Source organism: Lathyrus oleraceus, chromosome 7, assembly GCF_024323335.1.
Source record: "Lathyrus oleraceus cultivar Zhongwan6 chromosome 7, CAAS_Psat_ZW6_1.0, whole genome shotgun sequence".
Lineage (NCBI taxonomy): Eukaryota > Viridiplantae > Streptophyta > Magnoliopsida > Fabales > Fabaceae > Lathyrus > Lathyrus oleraceus.
Genome location: NC_066585.1, coordinates 453,099,819 through 453,125,717, shown reverse-complemented (window position 1 = coordinate 453,125,717; position 25,899 = coordinate 453,099,819).

The following is a 25,899-nucleotide window of genomic DNA, read 5'->3' as shown; positions in this document are numbered from 1 at the left end:
AGTGAAGTTGCCAGGTATTTGAGAGGGTTCTCCAAGTAGAGTCGGGATTGATATCCCCAGCAAACCAAAGACTGTTGTATCCCCGCAGAGCGTTGGTGGTTCTTATTCCCAGCAGTTTCCCGAGCGGATTGGGTGCAAAGGAGGTTCTTCCCCAGCAAGGGATGCCTATCCCCAGCAGCAGCGCTATTCCCCAGCAGGGTGGAATCGGAGTGTTGACAAGTTCCTCAGTAGAGTATCTCGAGCTCCTCAGAAGAGTCCCTTGAGGGGGATGCCTTTTTTATGCATTCATCATGAAAAAATAACATGGCATATAGAAAAATAAATCGTGTAGCATTTCCATAATTATGGAGCATTACGCAGAAAAATTCATTCATCATATTGCAAGCATAAGCTAGTCTCAGACCGTGGTTATCGTTTGAGAGGTGGTTTTGCCCGAAGGTGAAGATGTTACTTCGAGAAGTTTAGCCTCATGGTTTTAATCAAAGGTATTCCCCAGTAGTGCGATACTGGAGGAGAAGTTTTTCCGTCGGACAGAGATGGAAATATTCCGCGATCAGCGCGACTCGGGCCGTGGTTACCGCTTGAGATTTGGTTTCGCCGGATGGTGAAGATGTCACTCGGATGAGTTTGGCATCATGACGACAGGTCAGCAATGTTCTCCAGTAGTGCGATACTGGAGGGAACTTTTTTCCGTCGAGCGGAGATGGAAATGGAAACAAAGGAGGTTACGCGATCAGCGCGGCTAGCGGGGTTCAAAAGGAGAAAAGGAGACACGAGGTGTTTTCTGGAGAGCGGGGTCCAAATGGAGATTGGAGTTGAAGATTATATCCAGGATGAGGTCCTTAGGATTATCTTCTGTTCATGTGTCACCTTAGACTTTGGCGGATGCCAATGGAGGTCGTTATGGGTGTCTTCGGATGAAGAGATGCACATGTTACCTTCCTTTTGTGAAGGTTTACCCTCTGATATGTCGCCTTCAGAGTGGTTTGGTGTTATTTCCGACGTTGCCGGCGGAATTATCACGAGAGATGGGAGAACGGGGTTCAAACGGAGAAAAGGAAATGGTGAGACATTTTCTGGAGAGCGGGGTTCAAATGGAGAAAGGGAGATGTTGCGGCATTTTCTGGAGATCGGGGTTCATATTGGCGATCGCAAGTTATCGTCAAGCGACTGGGGTTCAAATGGAGAAAAGGAGACACGAGGTGTTTTCTGGAGAACGGGGTTCATTATTTTGGCAAAAAGGATAACGGGGTTCAGATGCAGTGATCTGGGATCATTGGCGTAAGAAAATTTCGGGGTTCAAGAAAAAGAAAAAGATTATCAGTTCGAAAAGAAATTTCGGGGTTCAAGAAAATCAAAAAGAGATAATAATCCCCAGCGGATAGGTGGTGTTCAGGCCATGGTTATCCCTGTGTTATCATTTATTTTGGTATCCAGGTCAACGTTGCTGTTTCGGTGATCGGGCCGACTTTTTCCGTACCAGACGGATTTTTCTTCAAGATTGTGTTCTTCGCCGATTCTGACAGGCGTTGTTAATTATTTTCCCATCAGAGTGCAAATTGTTCGTCTGTTCTTGGTATTCAATCACTCTTCATCCTGATCATCTGAAAGCCGAGGCTATTCATGTCGACAGGTTCACAGTGGATTGAATAGGGGCAGCTGTAACACCTCAAAATTTGCCCTCCTCTCTTGGGACTAGCTTAACATATTGCATATCATTTTTTTTAGGTCATTAGGCATAGCATATTGCATATCATGTGGTTACATTATGCAAGTCATCCTCATAGGTCTTGATCAGGAGATGAAGAGTCATGATGCAAGCTAGGGTTTCATTGATTGAGTGGACTGATCATTAACCATCTGAAGGTTGGTGTGTCAAATTAGGGTTTTGATTCTCAAGGAGATTGATCTTCATCTTGGTTGAAAGGATACATCATCATCATCATGGTTTTGTTATCATCCAGAAGATTCAAGAGATTGATCAGGTACCTTGAGATTAGGGTTTTGACCACTGGTCAACCCTAATCAGTTGCATTGGGCCAATCAGGGCATGGCATGGAGATGGGGTCTACACTGGATATGGGGATCTTCACATGATTACATTGAGCTTATGGAGGCTAGGGTTTCATCATTGAGCCATTTCATCAGAGGATTGAGGCTCAACTTGATCAGTGCATTGCCAAATTCATCTATCAGTTGAAAAAGTCAACTGTGGTCAACTGTGCTTGATTTTATGGATTTGGAGGGGGGAGAGAGTTGGATACACTTCATTCATGTTGAAACAAGTTTCATTTGACATTTCAAACATTAAGAATGAAGAAAATAAAGTCAGGAGAAAAGTTGCCAAAAATAGAAAGTGACTTGTAATGAAAGTTTCCAAAAATGGAAAGTTTTTCACCACAAAATTACATGTCCAAAAAAGCTTCAAATGGATTTTTGTTCAACATGAAAGTTGTAGATCTTGCTCTCACCTTTCCAAAAAGTCCAAGAACTTGAATTTCTCATGTATGGTTGGCAAGATATGGTCCAATCATTTTCCAAAAATGCCTATAATCAAAGGGGCATAACTTTCACATGGAATGGCCAATTTGGGTGATCTTTTTGTGAGCAAACCCCATTTCACATGTACTTTCATGTTGCATAATCAAAATTCATCAAAAATGGTCAAGGCAAAAAGTCAAATTTCAAGTGGACTATGTAGCATTTTTGGTGTGAGATAGTGAATTTGAGCATTACTTGGATTTTTCACACAAGACCAATTCCAACACACTCCAAATGCCAAATATGACTTGTGTGAGCTGTCATTTGCTGTCATAGTGCATAATTTGGAAAGGTCATTTTGGACATCTCACTTAAAATCACATTTTCACTAATCATTTGATTTTTGCTAATTTGGATTAAGGAAATGGATTAAGGAGTGAGTATAAGTTGCTAATCATAACAGAATCATAATCACAATTGCACATTCCAAGAATTGTAACTGTTTTTCCCTCCAATTCTCTCAAATTCTCAAAAACTTCATCAATCAGTTTTCAACATTTCTTCACCAAATCTTCATCAATTTGCATCATTCTTCTTGGATCCATGCTCTAGAAGTGATTGTGAGGAACTGTTTCATTGAATTCGTGGCCAAAACTTCAAGAATCGTGACTGTCCTAAGCTTGCTCATCCATGGAGTTTTGATAATTCTCGCATCTGGAGTGTGCTGGAGCTGAGTTAATCATTTCAACCAATTGCTACAGCTTGGAACTGCTTCTGTTTTGGTGATTGGAACCTTGAAGCTTGCAAATCAACATCTGCCATTTCCACAAGGTGCATTTTCGAAAATCTCCATTGCTCAAATCATGATATGCGTTTTGTAGATCTTTCATTGTAGATTAACATGATGCTTGTAGTTTTTAATTTGATTGAGTATTGGATGAGAAATCTGAGTTTGAATGTTTGGATGTGATTCTTTTTTCACTCGATCCCGTCGCTATGCTTAGAGTTAGGTTAAATCAATGCCATATCCTTAATCCTTGTTGGAAGACGGTCACGATGATGTGTGGTTTATAGCGTTTGGTTGAGTTTTGTTCTTGGCCAATTTCTGGAGATTCATGAGTGTTCTTGCTCAAGAACACGCTGAAGTGTGTGTTTGATTCGAATTTTCCATGGCTTGATTTGAATTCATGTTACCCGCGCCTTTGGACCAATGAGCGCTTGCCAACACATTAATGCCAACGACCGCGTTTTGGTCTGTGGCTCAGGAATTACGCTTTTGCCATTTTCCTTTTAATTCATTTCATTTTTCTTTCATTTCAATTCCATTTTTGATGCTTGAACTTAGAAAATTCATAGATTCTTCATTATTTGTCCAAAATTTGTGAGGTTTTTTTCACCATGCTCCTTGTGATGTGTAGATTTTAGTGATGATTTTTATTATTTTTGTGCACATGTGGAAAATTAAAATGCTTAGGGATTGATTCAATGTGTTCATTTTGTACATGCCATGCCATATCTTTCATAAAATGATGATGCTTTCAAAGAAATGGATGAAATGTTTTGTGCATATTCTGGACACTTTGATGGTGATTTTGATGTAGAGTTTGTAATTTTTGGATCCCTGGTTCATGAGATATGAATTTTTGAATAGAGGTGTGACAATTTGTGTCACACCAAGCATGTTGAGCTTCATGATTTTATTTGCCTTGCCTAGGAACCTTGAGTTGAGCCAAAATTTTGCATGAATGATCATATGTATGTTGAGATAGCATGTGAATTTCTCTGGAATTTTTGATGGCATTTCCTAATTGATTGGAATTTTTCCCTCTGTTTGCTCATTTTGTGACACATGATTGTATTTTGCTTGTGAAATTCTGATCATTAATTGGATGAGTGTGAAATTTGGTATGAGCATTGTAGACACATTATAGGTCATTGTGGATTTGACCCCATTCATTTATCATGTATTGTCACTGATTTATGATTTTTGGAAGTTGATGTTTTTTTGGATACCATGTGTTGGCTTGCTTGATCTTGTCTGAACTTTATGAATTTAATTTCCATACTTCCATTGATCCAAATGAGCTGAAAATTGATATTATACTCATTGAATGTGTCCTGTTTAGGTTGGAATTTTTGTGGAATTTATTGATTTTTTTTGATATTGATTTGATTGAGATCTTTCTGTTTGGTCATTTGGAGTTGCAAATTGCATGTTGGATGCTATTTTGTGCATAAAATGATAATGGTGATTGAGATGACCATGGGACCAATTGCATTTGCTTCTAAATTGTTTGAATGTGATTTTGGATAATTTTCACTTGCTGTTTTGATGTTTTCATCCCCTTTGGACCCTAGGCTTGGCCTAGTGGTCTTGTTTCTCATGGTTGGTTTGGATTTTCAGGTTGAGATGCAAATGCCTTAAGGAGAAAAGTGCAAGTTGATTAAATTGAGTTTGTTTGATGTTGTAAACTAACTTGTTTTGTGTTGTAGGGTTTGATGCTTGAGTTTGAGCTCATGGCTTGCACTTATGTGCATTAACTTGTGTTGACTGTACAAATTGACTGTTTGACTTTTGCTGTTTACTGTTGGTTTGTCTGAGTACTGATGATACTTGATTGATTTCAGGTATATTTAGTCGCTTTAGTTCTTTAAGAACTCGCTATGCTGCTGCTTGGTTGTGTAAACCAGTTGAGGTAGACTCTCTTGTCTCCATGTATTTTGGAAGACCTGGCCTGTTACTTGGCCAGACAACTGTCTGAAGTCCTCCTTAAGAGGCGATGTTTGTGATTGTTTACTTTTGTGCCAAGCAGGTAAAGACCTCTATGAGGCAATTGGCGGAACCCAAGGGATATGCAATCTATCCCCCGCTATTCTGTTGAGTCGTCCCTCTGCTCACACCACTGTGTTGATGCATTGGGACATTAACCCCAGATCTTGTGCTGTTGCACAGTCGAGTCAGAGTCTTGAGCGTAGAAGGGTCCCTCCATTCTGGACCCACGCTCCTTTGTCTGAAGCTCTCCCTGGCCAGGGATAAGAGCTGTGAAGTCTAATCTTCACTCACCTTTCATCTGCTTCACCCTGACTCTCAATGTTAGGGTTAAGAGCGAACACTACCCTGTACAGATGACTTGCCTCGGCAGTCGAACCCTTTGTTTGAGCCCACTTGACTGGATATAGTGTGTGCTATGTGAAATGTTTGTTTTATTTTGATTGATGCTTGCATGCTTGTTTTTCCTGGTTAGGATTAGCTTGCTGTTGTGCAAGTAGATAGAAACCACACCATAGGGCAATGATGCATGATAACACTAGGCTCGAGTACAGCTCCCTAGTAGTGTGTCTCCCCTTGGTTTCTGGCTAGAATTTTTTTCCCGTTCAGGGGAACTACGTCGCCCTGATCCTCATACCAGATGAGGTACGTAGGCAGGAGACCGTGCGAGGTCTCTCCGGGCATTTTTTTGTCTTTTTTGTGTGCGTTTGCTTGTTGTTTGTTTCTTCTTGTGTGTCAGGATATGGATGTAAGCCCAGCGATTGGCTGTCCGTATCCTGATTGTGTTTGTTTGGTTCGGAAGCCGATGTAAGTCCAGCGATTGGCGTTCGGGTTCCAGGTTTGCCTGTGTTTGTGTGTGTCTTGTTTGGCGTGCGTGAGCCGAACTACGGCAGCTCTGATTCTCGTTCCAGACGAGATACGTAGGCATAGGATGCGATATCCTAGCGAGCCCTCTCCTCCTTTACCCCACCTGTGTCGTCTTCGGTGTGTGTGTGTGATGTTTGTTTTAGCAACCTTTTCTTTCTTTTAGAGCGTGGATCCCGTCGAGTACGACGGACGTGAGGGGTGCTAATACCTTCCCCTTGCGTAACTGACTCCCTTACCCTTTCTCTTTGGTAGCGAGACCATGCTTTTTCCAGGTTTACTCTGAGCGTTTCCTTTCCCTCTTTGGGATAAATAACGCACGGTGGCGGCTCTGTGTTGTTTTTGTTTCAGCCCGCCGGTTGTTTTTCGCGGATGCGACACATATGAAAATGATTCCAAGAACCAAGTTACTTAAAATTACATTACAAACAACTTTAATGTTGAAGTTAAGAGCTAGTTTTCCTTGGAAAGTCATTTTTTATGTTTAAAGATTACATGTCATTTTGTCTGAGCCCTAGTTTGGAGGTCAACTTCTCAAGACCATAACTTGCTCAATTTTTATGAGATGAAAGCCATTAAAATTCCATGGTCAAATTCAATATGTCTAATTTAACTTTTATGTTTGGATTAAGTTCAAATTATACTTGTAAGGGCATGTGCCAAGGGGAAACATTATAGGTCATTTTGGGCCAATACCATTGAACAAGTGATTTTCCTCAACTTCTGAAATGCATATCTCCTTCATACCAAATCCAAATAAGGTCAAATTTGTGACCAAATTGAATAGATTTGAAATATCTACAACTTTTATGAAGTAATGTTTTCCATTTGAAGTCCATAACAAAAGTTTTTCAAGGTGGGATAAGTGAACATTTGACTTGGTACTTAGAAAGTTTTCAAATATGTTTGATTTACCAAACTTCCACCTCAAAATTCATCATGATCCAAGCTTCAAATGGAAATGTGTTAAACATGAAAGTTGTTCCCCTTGATCTCACCTTTCCAAAACGTCCAAGATCATTCCATTTGGATCAATATTGAATGACTTGCGCATGGGTGCAATGTGAGGTACCATTTGGAAGAATTTCATGATCCAATTCAATTCAACAATGCATGGCATAATGCAACACTTTCAGCATGACCTAGGCATGTTATTGGACATTCGCAAATGATTGTTTGGGCTTTGTGCACGCCCATGCTATCTCATGAAGAAACTTGCTATTTTTGAACTTTGGAATGGAAGTGTGTAAATAACACATGCATTGGCTATAAATAGAGAAGCAATGTGATCAGAACTTCAGGAGAACCTTGCCCAAGCTTTGCTAGACTAAACCAAACCCTCCATTGCATAGAATTTTTGAATATTTCTTTTGAAATCGAGCTTGAACTTCATCTTCTATTTGGAAGTTCAAACTCTAGAAATTCACTTCCCTTTTGATCTCAATTGGTTTCTGCAAGCAAGAGGAAGAGAAAGCAAGCAAATCCAGATAAAGATCAAGTGAATTTGAATCAACTCGAAGGTGATTTTTCAGAAACTTCATCTCTTCGATTCTCCCTTAATTCTCCACCATTCTTTATGATTTTTGGTTGGCTGAAGTCCTACCAATGTAGGCAACAAGATTGAGTTACTTTGAGGTCAAATCGAAGCAACTCAGTTCATGATCCTCAAAATTCAAGTCCCTGTATCTTTTTATAAACTTGGAATTGGAGAAAATTGAGGCCAAATTCGTGCTCCTGAGCATTTTTCCTTCAAATTAGTTTATTCACTTTTCATTTTTCATGAAGTTGAGCTTGAACCAGACCAGTGGTGATCACCGGAGAAGATGACCGGAGCTAGGGCTCCGGTGATGCGTTGGTAAAGTCCAAGCCATCTAATTTGATTCAAATGTTTTAATCTCAAGCGTTCGTTGTGATTACCACGCGTGCAACGCATTGACCAAGGCGTATGGTTGAACGCGCGCGTGTGGCCATCAAATCTGCCACCTCAATTAATGAGGGAGATCTGATTACCCTTGTTTTTTTGAATTCTATTTTAATTTCTGATTTTATGTTTAATCCATTTATTTTGATTAATTCATATTAATTTGATTTTTAATCCAAAAAATATGGACTTTCACCAAAAATCTTTAAATATTTTCCTCTTTCATTTCTGAATTAAAATTATTTTTTGGATTAATTTTGATATTTTTCATGAATTAATTGTTTTTGTGCATATTTTTAATTGTTTAAAAATACTTCTGACTTTTCAAAAATTATTAAATTTTTTGTCTAAGGTCCTTTGACCTTGTTTGACCTAGGATAAATCTCTTGGCCATTTATATGGTATTTTGAAGAGGTTTTAGGTTTTGACCAAACTAAATTCAATTTAAATGTATTTTTAATTTGATTTTTAATTGATTAATTGTATAGAAATTATGTTGAGCCATTTTTATTGACTTGTGATGTTTGGGCCTTGGTCAAGGTTGATTGGACTTTTGTTAAGTTAAAATCATTGGATTTAGGGGATTGATGAAATGTACATTTCATCTCCCAAAATAAATGAATGATTTTAATTTGATAAAATCCCTCCTATGACCAATTTGTGTTTCTCTCATCTCTCCTCCCTCTTCATCTTCAATCCAATTCTTTCCCATCCCTTTCATTGACCAATGAAATCTCAAGATCCTAAGGCTAAATGGTTCATTAATAACTTTGTGTTAGATGAACCAATACAAGTATGGATGAGATATGTCCATTCTTTGATTTTTTTTCTTTTAGTGTGTGGTATGTTTTAGGAGTTTGGTTCATTATATCAAATCTCTAACATGCATTAGCACCTAAATTTTCATTTCCCGGCCTTGATAGTTGTGACTTCTACATAAGTTCAATTACGATTGCTTAACATAGAGCTAAATTTGACCCTAAAGGCATAGCATTCTAGTAAGTGAGATTGTAAGTCTCCCATCTTTCATGGTATTGTGTGGAAACTTGGCCTTTTTTCCTTCCTTTGGAAGATGTATTGGTTCAAGGATTCATGCTTGTGAATAGATGGTTGAGTGTTCTCCAAAGAATGGCTTAATCAATTGGAAAGCAAAACATCACTAACATCTAATCAACTAACATTTTACTAACTTGTATTAATATTGCTTTTATTTTCAAGTCATTTACTTTATGAAATTTATTTTCAAGTCATTTACCATTCATTTGTCATTTACATACCATTTAACTTGTTTATGTTTATGTCATTTTCACTTTGCTCATTTGAGCCATATATTGTGATTGTATATATTTGTTTGTGTATTTTGTTTGTGTTTATGGTCTTAGGACCTTAAGATACCTAATAAACAACAAAAACCCTAAAAAAATGTTTGTGTGGAATGTTGGTGTTGATCTTAACTTTTGTACTTAGAATTAGGCAACATTCCCTATGCAAAAAGGACTTGGCCAATGCCAACATTTTTGAGACCAAGTTATTATGATTGTGAACTATCATCTGATGCAAGTATTGGATCCACTTGAATTCATCTGCTACATGGTCTTGATGCAACTGTTATTTTGATCTCATGCATAATGCCTTATTCTGAGTTAATCAAGGAGTATTTCATCTGGTGCATAAGAAAGACAAAGAAGACTGCTAGCTGTGGGATTTGCTTGGTTGGATTTGGCCATATTTATTTGGTGCCTTGATCTTCTTGATGTTTGTCATTGCTAATTGCTTGTTGATGATTGCTTGATTCAAAGTCCAAAGGGAAAGTGGGTTTTCTATATGATATTCTTGTCTGTTGGATTGTATCCCATTGGTCAGATCTTTTCAACTCTTAACTTTTAATTTTATGCTTAGGATTAGTCTCTTCATCTTCTCCTACTTCTTAAATTTCAAAATCTCTTCCCCTTTTTGAAAATCTTCTTTGCTTGTGATTTCAAACTTAGACCTTGTTTCAAAATAGAAACTTTGGTCTTATGCCATTGAATTTTTAAAACTCTTTTTCTTAAATCAAACTTGTAAATAAATCTAATCATATTGACTTAAAATTTCAAAAGACAAAAAGAACTAACACCCATTTAAATTCTTAGGCCCTTTGTGCCTCTTTTAAACTTAAATTTTGATTAAAAGCAACTCACTTATTTTGAAATTGATATCACGAACTACGAGGTTTTGATCCCTCATTTTTATGTTGGTAGGTAGGAACAAGTCCGAAGGTCTTGTCAAACACAAAAATATAATTAATAAATTCTTTTCTCATCCCTACACTCTATTTGTTTCAAACGTCTTTTACACCAAAACACATACACACATAAAAAAGGGCTCCCTAGGAGTACCTAGGACACCTTGGGTGCTAACACCTTCCCTCTGTGTAACCAACCCCCTTACCTGTAATCTCTGGCATTTTATTAGTTTTGATTTGAAGACTTCTTCTTATCTTTGGGTTTTGTTCGTAATTTTCCCTTTTCCTTTGGAAACAATAAAAGCGTGGTGGCGACTCTGGTTTTATTGACATTAAGTTTATCCATAGCATAATGATCATGAATTTATCGCTACAGAAATTAAGTGGCGACTCTGCTGGGGAGTAGTTCTCAGTGGGTTTAGCCTATTTTTTATGTGTATATAATTGTATATTCGATGTTTGTATATTTGTTTATGTGATATAATCTGCTTGTTGTGCTTGGTGATTTCTAAGTGATGAGATAAGTTCTAACCCGAACTTGAGTGCAATTAAGATAGGAGTATGGTATAGCCATGTTCGACTTGTGTGGAGTAGTCCTTAACAAGTTGGATTGAGACCCATCTACTCAGTGGAGACCCTTTTGGAGTTATTAATGTCACACAAGTCATTTGTGGTTAGGCATTACTTTCTCTGATTTGGGGTCCGAGAAGCTAAGGACCGTAGAACATTTAACCCAACTTGGCCTATTTAGGATGTAGTGCGGAGACTGTTCAGGTGTAGACTTGATAATAGTTGTTACGCGATACTACACTTAGACGAGAATCTCTTGAGAATATTATGGGTTGATGAGTCAGTCATCCTAACCTATAATATCCGATAGACGGAATTAAGACTCTGGGAACTTTTTAGAACATGATCTACAGGTTTTTATCCTTAGTACACTCCTTTGGGATGGTTCTTAACCTGACTCCATGCTCGTGACTCACAACAAACCCTTTGATTCTTGGTTGATCCAATCAAGTCTTGTCAATATCAATGGAATTTGGGTGTTGATAAGGTGAAAACCATAATCCACCAAAATGGATTATTGATCTTGACAATGATTTGATCCATCCCTTGACCTTTATTTGTTTGCCCTGTGTGTGATCCCTTATTTGTGATCGTTGCATTTATGCATTCATGCGCATCATAACATTCATCACACAAAAATAATTTCAAGGAACTAAGGTCTCATTTGCAAATATTTTCAGACCATGGATTATCGACGAAGGAACACTAAGAAGTACAGTTTTAGATGTCCTGATTTGAAAGAGCTTAGGAAGCTATCATCTTTTGTATTAGATCCCTTGGACTTCAAGCAACGTCATGGGAAGCTTTTATCTGTGATATCTACTAACGTGGTTGAAGGACTTCTAAGTGTTTTGGTTCAGTTTTATGATCTGCTTTACCGGTGCTTCACTTTTCCCGATTATCAGCTTATGCCTACGTTAGAGGAGTACGCCCGTCTCTTGGGAATACCTGTTTCTGACAAGGTGCCTTTTAGTGGATTAGATGAGATTCCCATATCTCATATTATAGATGAAGCTCTTCATATGAAGAAGTGTGAGATTGAGGCTCATTGGGTGAAGAAAGGAGGAATGTTTGGGTTGACTTCTGAGTTTCTCGTTGGTAAAGCTATTGCCTTTTCTCAAGCCCGTAGTGTGGATGCTTTTGAAGCCATTTTTGTGTTGCTCATCTATGGTTTAGCTTTGTTCCCTAACATTGACGGTTTTGTTGATGTTAACGCCATTAGAATCTTCTTGATTGGGAATCATGTACCTACTTTGTTAGGTGATATGTACTTCTCTTTGCATGTGAGGAATTCTAAAGGTGGTGGGACTATTGTGTGCTGTGTTGCTCTTTTGTAAAAGTGGTTTATTTCCCACTTGCCTCAGATGCCTACTTTTGTGGAGAACAAGCAATGTCTACGGTGGTCTCAGAGACTCATGTCTCTCACTAATGATGATATTGTTTGGTATGATTCTGCATTGGGTAGCTTGGATATTATTGACAGTTGTGGTGAATTCTCTAATGTGCCTCTCATTGGTACACAGGGAGGAATCAACTACAACCCTGCTTTGGCTCTTCGTCAACTTGGGTTCCCCTTGAGAGACAAGCCTAATAACACCCAGTTAGAAGGTATTTTCTATCAAGAGGGTAAAGATACCCAACATTTGAATTAGAAGATGATTCATGCTTGGCATAATGTGCATAGGAAAGGAAGATCCGAGCTTGGTCCATGCAACTGTGCAGCTTTGGAAGCTTACACTACTTGGGTGAACAAGAGAGCTTTGGAGCTAAAGATGTCGTATGCTTGTGAAAGACCTATGTCTATGGTTGTGGTTGAGCCATTAACTCTCCCTAACCAAGATGTAGAGGAGTTGGAATACGCACTCACCCAAATGAAGCAAGAGAAAGATATGTAGGAAGAGAGGTTCCATGCTTTGAGCCGAAAGCATGAAGAGTTGCAGCTTGAGTCGAAAGACAAGGATGCACTTATTGAACTTCTCGAAGACTGAGCAGTGAAGAGGCAGAGAGAGCCAGAAGGTCCATCTTCCTCTAGTATGCCTCAGCCTTCTGGTACTTGGAAAAAGATAGTTGATCAACTTTTCCTTGAGAAGGCTTAGATGAAGACATATTTTGAGTCCAAGATTCGACGCATCGGAAGGAAGTACGCGCCCGCAGCCAAAGCATCTGACATTCTTGCTAGGGGATCCTTAGGATGATTAGTTTCCTTTTCTCTTGTATTTGTATTTTGGTTTCTGAAATTGTACTCAGTGTAATCCTTCCAAATTTTATGAATAAAAAGAGATCTCTATGGTCAATCAAATTATTACTATTGTTATTATTTATTTGCAAATAGAACTTCGTATGTTCCTTGAAATAAAATGAATGAAAAAGTTGTATTTCATGCATCATTTGCATAGAAAGTTTTCTTCTGCCAGATGTCTTATCGGTTATTTTTTTGTGCTTCAGCAAAGCTGACTCACAGATACAACACCCGCGTCAATCAACCCAGAATTATGGAACATTTGGAACAAGAGAACCGAGAGCTGAAGGACGAGATTTCCCATCTGACTGCTATGATGAAGTCTGTTCTTGCTGTGCATAATCAATCTTCACCAACTGCCCCAACTCCTCCCCAGAGGACTGTCATCTTCAAGGTTTCTACCTCGAACGTTCCTATTGATGCTAGCCAATCCGGTCCTTCTATGCCTGCTAGATTCCCATGGGAAATGTCACCAAACTTTGTGCCTGAAGGGTTTGCACCTACCTTTGTTTCTATGCCGACATCTAGCCTGGTCATGTTTGTGCCTCCTCTAGTTGTTCATACTTTGCCTCGTGTTGAAGACGCCATCTACAATTCTGAACCATCTGAGGGCCCAGACGTATATGAGAAGATGGATGAAATGAAGGATCAGTTCCTTGAGTTACGAAAGGAGTTGAAAACATTGAGAGGAAAAAACCTGTTTGGCAAAAGTGCTGCTGAACTTTGCTTAGTACCAAATGTGAAGATCCCTGTGAAGTTCAAAGTCCCTGACTTTGAAAAGTATAAGGGAAACACTTGTATGTTAAGTCACCTCGTTATGTACGCCAGGAAAATGTTAACACAAACTGATAATGATCAGTTATTAATTCACTACTTTCAAGACAGTTTGACTGGTGCTGCTCTGAGATGGTATATGGGGCTAGACAGTGCAAGTGTTCATATGTTCAACAATTCGGGTGAAGCTATTGTGAAGCAGTACATGTATAATGTGGATATGGTGCCTGATAGAGACCAACTGAGGTCTATGTCTCAGAAGGATAAAGAGACATTCAAAGAGTTCGCTCAAAGATGGAGGGAACTTGCTGCTCAGATTAATCCTCCATTGGAAGAGAAGGAGATGACGAAGATTTTCCTGAAGACCCTGAGTTCATTTTATTACGAACGTATGGTTTCCAGTGCCCCCAGTGACTCTACCGAAATGGTAAACATGGGGATGACGCTAGAAGAGGGAGTCCGTGAAGGAAGTTTGTCCAAGGAAGAAGCTTCGACCAGTAAGAGATATGGAAGTGGTTTTGCCAAGAAGAAGGAAGGGGAGACCAGTTCAGTATCTGTAGGGAGGCAGAGAAGGCCTTTTGATAGGAGGAATCCTCAACCGCGTCAGCATCAACATGAAGTTTCATCAGTAATTCCAGTTTTTCCAATAATTCCAACAATCAATTTGTTTCGATTCAACAACAACGTCAACAACAACCGCAACAAAGAATCAACAACAACAACAATGATCAACAACAAAGCTTTGAGAGTAAGAAGGTCTCTTTTGACCCTATTCCTATGACATATGTCGAACTCTATCCATCCTTGATTCTCAAGAACCTACTTCAACTTAGAAATCCACCGCAAATTCTCGAGCGACTTCCATGGTGGTTCAAACCTGAACTCCGTTGTGCCTTTCACCAGGGAGCTCCTAGCCATGACACTGAGAATTTCTACCCGTTGAAGTATGAGGTACAAAAGCTTGTAAAGAGTGGGGTGGTGTCCTTTGAGGATCGTGCGCCGAATGTGAAAGCTAATCCTTTGGCTGCTCATGGTAATACTTCAGTCAACATGGTAGATGGTTGTCCTGGAGAGTTCAAGATAGATTTATGACGTCCGCTTTATCAGAAGGTCCTTAGTGACGATGCATAAGGATATTTGTCTGGTTAGTGAATGTGAGCATGACCATGATGGTTGTGCACTCTGTAGTGTGAACTCTCGAGGATATGTTATTGTCAAGAGGGATATTCAGAGGGTAATGGATGAAGGTCTTATTAAAATTTTCCAGTCCCGCCATTTGGGAGATGATGTGAATGTAATTGTTCCTATGTTCAAGACCCCAGAACGGGTATTAATTTAGTTTTATAGCAGCAGCAATAACAACGTCAATAGATCGATATCGTCGTTGGCAATACAGTTAGCAGGCCTTGTCCCATATGCATCCGATAAAGTTGTTCATTATCAGTATAATGCCACAATGGTGGAGAATGGTCAAGAGGTTCTGTTTCCTGTGGAAAATTATATGGTGAATATAGCTGATATTGCAGAGGTGACTCGTAGTGGTCATGTCTTCGGTCTGGTCTTTCCTAAGGAGGTGGGTATGTCAGTGGTGAATCTAGTTAGTGCTCCAGTGTGTCAGTCTGGTGAATCCAGCAAACTAAAGACTAATGATGATGATGAAGTATTGAGATTGATTAGGAAGAGTGGGTTTAATGTGGTGGAGCAGCTGCTCTAAACTCCGTCAAATATTTTAGTGTTGTCTTTACTGATGAATTCTGAAGCGCACAAAGAAGCATTGCAAAGAGTACTAGAGCAAGCCTATGTTGAGCACGATGTTAATGTGAATCAGTTTGACCATATTGTTGCTAACATCACTTCTTGTAATAATCTGAGCTTCTGTGATGAAGAACTTCCTGAGGAAGGCAAAAATCACAATATGGCACTACATATTTCTATGAACTGCAAGGAGGATACGCTGTCTAATGTGTTAGTTGATACCGGTTCTTCCTTGAATGTACTCCCGATATCAACTTTGTCCAGACTTCCTACCAAGGCTCCCCGATAAGGTATAGTGGCGTAATTGTCAAAGCATTTGATGGTTCTCGCAAAACCGTCATTGGAGAAGTGGACCTTCCAGTAAAGATAAGTCCGAGTGATTTTCATATTACTTTTCAAGCAATGGATATCCACCCGACCTATAGCTGTTTATTGGGAAGGGCATGGATTCATGAAGCTGGAGTTGTAACATCTACTCTGCATCAGAAGCTCAAACTTGTGAAGAATGGCAAGCTTGTCGTTGGTGGAGAAAAGGCGCTTTTAGTGAGCCATTTGTCATCCTTTTCGTATGTGGAAGCTGAGGAGGAGGTTGAACTCCATTCCAAGCCTTGTCTATTGCTGAGGTAAGGAAAACTGGGGCACTCATGTCTTCTTTCAAGGATGCTCAGAAAACTATTGAGACATGCATCACCGATCAATGGGGTCGCATGGTAGAAATTGCTGAGAACAAGAATAGGGCCGAATTGGGATTTCAATAAGGGTCGTTCAACGTCAAAGTTGAAGAAGTGAAACCGAGTTTCCGCAGTGGAGGATTCATCCATGATAATGAACAACACTCAGCTGCTATAATCGAGGATGGTGACGACGAAGATTGCGCCAACTTTGTGAGGCATGGCAAGACTTGCAACAATTGGGTTGTTGTTGATGTTCCTATTGTAGCGGTAAATTCATGATCATCAAGCTATGGATAAGCTAGACATCAAATAAACAAGAGTCGCTACCGCACTTTTATTGTTTCCAAGGGAAAAGTACGAACAAAACCCAAAAAAATAAGAAGTTTTCAAATCAAAACTAATAAAATGCCAGAGATTAAAGGTAAGGGGGTTGGTTACACAGAGGGAAGGTGTTAGCACCCAAAGTGTCCTAGGTACTCCTCAGGAGCCCTTTTTTATATGCATAAGTGTTTTTTTACAAATGATGTTTGCAAACAAATAGAATGAGGGGGTGAGAAAAGAATTCATTAATTATATTTTTGTATTTGACAAGACCTTCGGACTTGTGCCTACGTACAAACATAAAAATGAGGGATCAAAACCTCGTAGTTCGTGGTATCAATTTCAAAGTGGATGCATTGTTTTTAACAAAAAATCAAGTTTGAAAGACACAAAGGCCTAAAAATGGTTTGAATGAGTTAGTTCTTTTTGGCTTTTGAAATTTTAAGTCAAGTATATTTAAGGTTATTTACAAGTTTGATTAAGAAAATGAGTTTGAAAATGCAATGGCATAAGGCCAAAGTTTCTAATTTACAAAAGTGGTCAAAGTTTAAAAATCAACAAACACAAGCAAAGAAGATTTTAAAATGAGGGAGAGATTTTGAAATTAAAGAAGTGGGAAGGAGGTGAAGAGACTAATCCTAAGCATAAATTTAAAAGTTAAGAGTTGAAAAGATCTGACCAATGGGCTGCAATCCAATAGACAAGAATGTCATATAGAAACCCAAATTCCCTTGGACTTTTAGCATCAATGAACAAACAATCCCCAAACACACGACCACTACGGGTCACCTTAGTAACATCAATAATGCTTACAACAGAACTGGTCGTAGGTAACGGAACCTCTTGACCATCTTCCAACATAGTCGCATTATACTGATAAGGAATAACTTTATCGGATGCATATGGGACTGGTCCCGCTAATTGTATAACCAACGATGATACCGATCTCTTGCTGACACTGTTACTATTGCTACTATCATACTGAATAACCACTCTTTTAGGACTCTTTAAAATTAGTACTATAACATTGATATCGTCATCTATGTGACGGGACTGAACAATCTGACTCAAGCCTTCATCCATCAACCGCTGGATGTCTCCACAATCATACAACCTCTAGGATTGACACTGCAGATTGCACAACCATCATGGTCATGCTCAAAATCACTAACCAAGCAAATATCCTTGTGCATCCTCACCAAGGATCTTCTTATGAAATGGACGTCGAATACCTTGAACTTGCCTGGACAACCGTCCACCATATTAACAGAAGAATTTCCATGGGCAGGCAGTGGATTAGCTTTAACATTCAGCGCTTGGTCCTCAAAGGACACCATTCCACTCTTAACCAGCTTTTGAACTTCATATTTGAGTGGGTAACAGTTCTCTATATCATGTTCGGGAGCTCCTTGATGGAAAGCACATCGGAGTTCCGGTTTGTACCACCATGGAAGTGGTTCGGGGATTTGCGGAGGATTTCTTGGTTGTAATAGGTTCTTGAGAACCAAAGAGGGATATAGTTTTGCATATGTCATGGGAATAGGGTCGAAAGAGACCTTCTTCCTCTCAAAATTTTGTAGTTGATGATTATTGGTATTGTTATTGTTGTAGGTGTTTGTTCGTTGTTGAGGTTGTTGTTGTTGACGTTGTTGTTGCTGAACTGGTGCTAATTGATTTGCAGAAAACACAGGAATAACTGGAGATACTTGATGATGATGTTGACGGGGTGGTTGATTTCTTCTAATCTGAGGCCTCGTTTGGCTCCCAATGGAAACTGCATTAGCTTCACTATCCTTCTTCTTGCTAAAACTGTTGTCATACCTCTTGTTGGATGACACCTCCTCTCTAGATAACCGTCCCTCTCGGACACCTTCTTCGAGCCTCATCCCCATGTTTACCATTTCGGTAAAGTCACTGGGGGCACTGGCAATCATCCACTCATAGTAAAATGAGCTCAGGGTTTTCAGAAAAATCTTTGTCATCTCTCTTTCCTCTAAAGGAGGGGTAATCTGAGCAGCAAGTTCTCTCCACCTTTGCGCATACTCTTTGAATGTCTCTGTCCTTTTCAGACAACGATCTCAACTGATCTCTATCAAGAGCCATGTTAACATTATATTTGTATTGCTTTACAAATGCTTTGCCCAAATCGTTGAGCGTACGGATACTCGCACTATTCAACCCCATGTACCACCTCAGAGCGGCATCAGTCAGATTATCTTGAAAATAATGGATCAACAGTTGATCATTATCTGTTTGAGTAGACATCTTTCTGGCATACATCACCAAATGACTGAGTGGACATGTATTCCCCTTGTATTTTTCAAAGTCAGGCACCTTGAATTTCAGTGGAATCTTCACATTTGGAACCAAACACAGTTCCGCAACACTCTTCCCGAATAGGTCCTTACCCCTCAAAGTTTTCAATTCCTTGCGCAGCTCAAGGAATTGGTCCTTCATCTCATCCATCTTCTCATACACATCTGGGCCCTGAGACGGCTCGGAATGATAGATGGTGTCTTCTACACGAGGTTGGGTATGCACAATAGGCGGTGGCACAGACATGACCGAGATAAATTCCGGCATAGAAGAAAATGTAGGTGCAAAACCTTCAGGCACAAAGGTTGGAGGCATTCCCCACGGGAATCCGGTAGGCATGTTGGGTGCAAAGTGGGCAGCAGTTGCAGGAATGGTAGAGGTAGCCACCTCTGAAATGACAGTCCTCTAAGGAGGAGGAGTAGCATGCATTGGAGAAGACTGGCTCTGAGCAGCTAACACTGACTCCATTATGACAGTGAAGCGGGCGATCTCCTCTTTCAAGTCTCTATTCTCTTGCTCAAGATGTTCCATGATTCTGGAGTAATTGGCGCGAGTATTATATCGATGAGTCAGCTTGGCTGAAGCATAGAAGAAATACCAATGAGACATTTGGTGAAAGAGAAACCTGCTTATGCAAATGATGCATGAAATGCAATGCTTGATTATTTTTATTTTCAAGGAACTTACTATATTATTTGCAAATATATACATTTAACAATAATTGCAATAATTTGATATGACCATAAAAAATCTCTTTTATTTATATGATTGGAAGGATTACACTGAGTACAATTTCAGAAACCAAATTAAAAATACAAGAGAAAAGGAGACTGGTCATCCTAAAGATCCCTAACAACAACGTCAGAAGATCTAACTAAAGGCGCGTACTTCATTCAGATGTGTCAGATCTCTGTCTCGAAAGAGGCCTTCATCTGAGTCTTCTCGAGGACAAGCTGATCAATAATCTTCTTCCAAGCAACGGAAGGCTGAGGCATACTAGAGGAAGATGAAACCTCCGGCTCTCTCGGTCTCTTTGTCACTCGATCTTCAAGTAGCTCAATAAATGCATCTTTGTCCTTAGACTCAAGCTGCAACTCCTCATGCTTTTGGCACAAAGCATGGAAACGCTCTTCCCACATATCCTTCTCTTGTTTCATCTTGGTGAGTGCGTCTTCCAACTCCTCTACATCTTGGTTAGGGAGAGTTAATGGCTCAACCACAACCATAGACATAGGTCTTTCACAAGGATAAGGCATCTTCAACTCCAAATCTCTTTTCTTCATCCAAAGAGTGTAAGCTTCCAAAGCTACACAATTGCACAGACCAAGCTCAGATCTTCCTTTCCTACACACATTATGCCAATCATGCACAATCTTCTTCTTCAAATGTTGGGGATCTTTACCCTCTTGACAGAAAAGACCTTCTAACAAAGTGTTATTAGGTTTGTCTCTCAAGGGGAACCCAAGTTGACGACGAGCCAAAGCAGGGTTGTAGTTAATTCCTCCTTGTGTACCAATGAGAGGCACATTAGAGAATTCACCATAACAGTCAATAATCTCCAAACTACTTAACTAAGGATCACACAAAACTATATCATAATTAGTGAGAGACATAAGTCTCTGAGACCACCGTAGACATTGTTTGTTCTCCATAAAAGCAGGTGTCTGAGGCAAGTGCGAAATAAACCACTTGTACAGAAGAGGAATGCAACAGACAATCGTTCCACCACCTTCAGAATTCCTTAGATGCAAAGAGAAGTACATATCACCCAACAAAGTAGGTACATGATTCCCAATCAAGAAAATTCTAATGGCGTTAAAATCAACAAAACCGTCAATGTTAGGGAACAAGGCTAATCCATAGATGAGCAACACAAAGATAGCTTCAAAAGCGTCCACACTACCGGCTTGAGCAAATGCAGTAGTTTCCTTGATGAAGAACTCAGAAGTCAACCCAAATAACCCTCTTTTCTTCATCCAATGGGCCTCTATCTCAGACTTCTTCAAGTGAAGAGCTTCGACAATAAGATGAGATATGGGAATCTCTTCCAATCCACTAAAAGACACTTTGCTAGAAACAGGTATTCCCAAGAGATGGGCATACTCCTCCAACATAGGCACAAGCTGATAATCAGGAAAAGTGAAGCAACGGTAGAGAGGGTCATAGAACTGCACCAATACACTCAAGAGTCCTTTAACCACATCAGCAGACAAGATAGACAAAAGCTTCCCATGGCGTTGTTTGAAGTCCAAGGGATCTAATATAAAATATGCTAGCTTCCTTAACTCTTTTAAATCGGGACATCTGAAACTGTACTTCTTAGTGTTCCTTCGTCCACAATCCATGGTCTGAAAATATTTGCAAATAACACCTCAGTTCCTTGAAAAAAAATTGGTGTGATGAATGTTATGATGCGCATAAATGCATGAATGCAACAATCACAAAATAAGGGACCGCACACAAGGAAAACAAACAAAGGTAAAGGGATGGATCAAGTCATTGTCAAGATCAATCATCCATTTTGGTGGATTGTGGCTTACACCTTATCAACACCCAAGTTGCATTGATATTGACAAGACTTGATTGGATCAACCAAGAATCAAGGGTTTGTTATAAGTCACGAGCATGCAGTCTGGGTAAGAACCATCCCAAAGGAGTGAACTAATGATAAAAACTTGTAGATCATGTTCTAAAAAGTCCACAGAGTCTTAATTCCATCTATCAGATATTACAGGTTAGGATGATTGACTCATCAACCCATAATATTCTCAAGAGAAACTCGTCTAAGTGTAGTATTGCGTAACAGCTGTTATCAAGTCTACACTTGAACAGTCTTCGTACTACGTCCTAAATAGGCCAAGAGGGGTTAAATGTTCTACGGTCCTCAGCTTCTCGGACCCTAAATCAGAGATAGTAATGCCTAACCATAAATACTTGTGTGACATTTTCAAATCCAAAAGGGTCTCCACTGAGTAGATGGGTCTCAAGCCAACTTGTTAAGGAATACTCCACACAAGTCGAACATGACTATACCATCCTCCTATCTTAATTGCACTCAATTTTGGGTTAGATCTTATCTCACCACTCAGAGACCACCAAGCACAACAAGCAGATTATATCACACAAACAAATATACATACATCAGATATACAGTTATATACACACACAAAAGTAGGCTAAACCCACAGGAGACTACTCCACAACAGAGTCGCCACTTAATTTTTGTAGCGGTAAATTCATGATCATCAAGCTATGGATAAGCTAGACATTAAGTAAATAAGAGTCGCCATCGCGCTTTTATTGTTTCCAAGGGAAAAGGGAAAAGTACGAACAAAACCCAAAAAAATAAGAAGTTTTCAAATCAAAACTAATAAAATGCCAGAGATTTCAGGTAAAAGGGTTGGTTACACAGAGGGAAGGTGTTAGCACCCAAAGTGTTCTAGGTACTCCTAGGGAGTCCTTTTTTGTGTGCATAAGTGTTTTTGTACAAATGATGTTTGCAAACAAATAGAATGGGGGGTGAGAAAAGAATTCATTAATTATATTTTTGTGTTTGACAAGACCTTCGGACTTGTGCCTACGTACCAACATAAAAATGACGGATCAATACCTCGTAATTCGTGGTATCAGTTTCAAAGTGGATGCATTGTTTTAAAAAAAATCAAGTTTTAAAGGCACAAAGGCATAAAAATGGTTTGAATGAGTTAGTTCTTTTTGGCTTTTGAAATTTTAAGTCAAGTATAGTTAAGTTTATTTACAAGTTTGATTAAGGAAATGAGTTTGAAAATGCAATGGCATAAGGCCAAAGTTTCTAATTTGCAAAAATGGTCAAAGTTTAAAAATCAACAAACACAAGCAAAGAAGATTTTAAAAGGATGGAGATATTTTGAAATTAAAGAAGTGGGGAGGAGATGAAGAGACTAATCCTAAGCATACATTTAAAAGTTAAGAGTTGAAAAGATCTGACCAATGGGTTGCAATCCAATAGACAAGAATGTCATATAGAAACCCAAATTCCCTTGGACTTTTAGCATCAATCAACAAACAATGCACAAAATATAAACTTGAAGAGCAAGGCATCACATAAAGATAGCCACATCCAAGCTTAGCAATTCAATGATCTTCTTCAAATTTGCCCATGTAGCAGATGAATTCCACAATGCATAAATCATAGGTTCAAAGTAACAGTTTCACAATGATCATATTGTAGATGAACTCAAATGGATCTTTAATGATGTATAAGATGAAGCTTAAAATTACAAGCACTTGGTTATATGAAAGTTGGCATTGGCCAAGTCCTTTGCAAAGGGAATGTTGCCTAAATTCTAAGTCCAATTGTCTCAGATCAACCAACAGTCCACACAAAATATTTTTGGGGTTTTTGTTCTTATTATGTACATTAATGGTCAAAGACCACACAAACAAACACAATATACACAAATAAAATATATCACAAAAATATGGTCCAAATGGACAAAGTGAAAATGACATTAACATAAACAATTAGAATGGTATGAATAATGGCAAATGAATAAAGCTCAAAAATTAAATTGCATTAAAAGTAAATGACTTGAAATTAAATGTTAGTTGTTAATGAGTTAGAAGTTAGTATTTCTTTTGCTTTTCTTTTGTTTAAGTCATTCTTTGGAGAACATTCAACCCACTTATCGCAAGCATGGATCCTTGAACCAAGACATCTTCCAAAGGAAAGAAAAAAGGCCAAGTTTCCAAACAATACCATGAAAGAGGGGAGACTTATAATTTCACTAACTAGAATGCTATGCCTTTTGGGTCAAATTTTAGCGCTATGTTAAGCAATCATAATTGGACTTATGTAGAAGTCACAACTACTTGAGGTCGAGCAATAGAATTTTGGTGTTAATGCATGTTAGAGACATAGTATGATGAACTATGCTCATGAAACATACCACACATAAAAAAGAATATGCAAAGTGGGGGACCTAATCTCATCCATACTTATGTTGATTTTGCAATCAACTAGCCTTAGGATATAGAGATATTATAGGTCCATGACATGAATACATAAAGAAGGGGAATGAGATGAAGAGGGAGGGGAAATGGATCAAACTCAAATTGGACAAATGAAGACTTTTACCAAGTTAAGATCATTCACTCATTTTGGGAGATGGAATGTACATTCCATCAATCCCCTAAATCCAATGACCTTAACCTAACAAAGTCAAATCAACCTTGACCAAGGCCCAACAACACAAGTTAAACTCACAAAGTCGAAAAAAATGGCTCCACACAATTAAATTGGCATTTAAACAATTAAAAATATTAAAAATAAGGCATTAAATTAAATATGGTTGGACCAATTCCTAAAACCTCATCAAAACACCAAAGAAATGGCCATGAGATTTATCATAGGTCAAACAAGGTCAAAGGACCTTCGAGAAAAATTTTCAGAATTTTTGGAAACTTAAAAGTATTTTTAAATAATTAAAAATAATCACAAAATCAAGTAATTTATGAAAAATATTAGTAATGATCCAAAAAATATTTTTAATTCAGAAAATGAAAGAGAGTTTTATTTAAGAATTTTTGGTGAAACTCTCACATTTTTTGGATCAATATTAAAATTAATATGAATTAATGAAAACAAAGGAATAAAAATAAAAATCAGATAATCAAAAAAACGTGGACCACTTGATCTCCCTCATTAATTGAGGTGGCAGATCAAGTGGTGGATAGCGTGCATTCCATGATGCGCTTGAGTCAACTGATCACACGCTGGGTAATCACAATGTACGCTCCTGATTAAAACATTTTAAACTCATCTAATGACTCTGAACACTTCCAGTGCATCGCCAAAGCCAAAGGATGGTCATCTTCTTCGATGACCCTGGCCGAACTGGTTCAATAATCACCACATCATAAATGAAAAAAGAGGACATGATCTTAAAGAAAAAATGGCGTAGATCACGAATATCACCTCAATTTTAACTAACTGCAAATATATAGAGAGATACGTGGAGTTGAATTTTGAGGTGTGTCAATTGAGTTGCTTCAATTTGACCTCAAAGCAACTCAATCTTCTTTCCTACATTGGTAGGACTTCAGACAACCAAGGATCCAAGAGAATTGATGAGAATTGAGAGAGAATCGAAGAGAAGAAAAATCTGGCAAAATACCTTCAATGTTGTGCAGAACTGGATCTCTCTTGCTTCAATTCGTGCTTGATCCTGCTTATGGAGCTTGTGGAAGCGACTTAAGAGTAATGCAAAGCTTTGGATCCTGGAGTTTTTGAATCTCTAAACAGTGAGATTCAAACTCAAATTTCAATTGAGATTTCTCAGGTTTTCCTTTGAATTGAGAGGGTTTGGAAGGTTGGGGGCAAACCTGGCACCCAAGGTCCTTTGAACTGAGGCATTGGACCTCTATTTATAGCAATGAGAAGTGTTATTTGCACACTTGAAAAATTCTCCAAAAATGGCAATGCACATGCTTGCATGGGTGTGTGCAGGCTCATGAAGCAATCCAATTAGGTCCACAATCAACTGAAATGAGGTCTGCATGAAGCTTGGATGGCAAGGCAAAGTTGTTTGAACATTTGAATCATGAATCTTGCAAACTGATACAGGTCTGTTTAAGCCATGCGCAGACCCATCAAACTTTGTCCAAAATGAGTGAATTAGGACTCTTTGGAAAGCTTAGATCAAGTGGAACAACTCTTATGTTGAACATTTTTCCATTTGGAACTTGTATCATTATGAATTTTAAGGTGGAAGTTTGGAAATTTCAACATGTCAAAATATTTTCAAAGTGTCAAGTCACATATTCAATTATTCCACCTTGCTTAAATTTTTATGTGAGCTCCAAATGAGAAAAGTGTATTAATAAAAGTTGTAGATCTTTAAAAAAACATTTAAAATGGTCACCAAATTGACATCATTTGGATTTAGTATGAGTCAGTTATGCATTTCTGAAGTTGAGGAAAATCACCTGTTCAATGGTATTGGTCCAAAA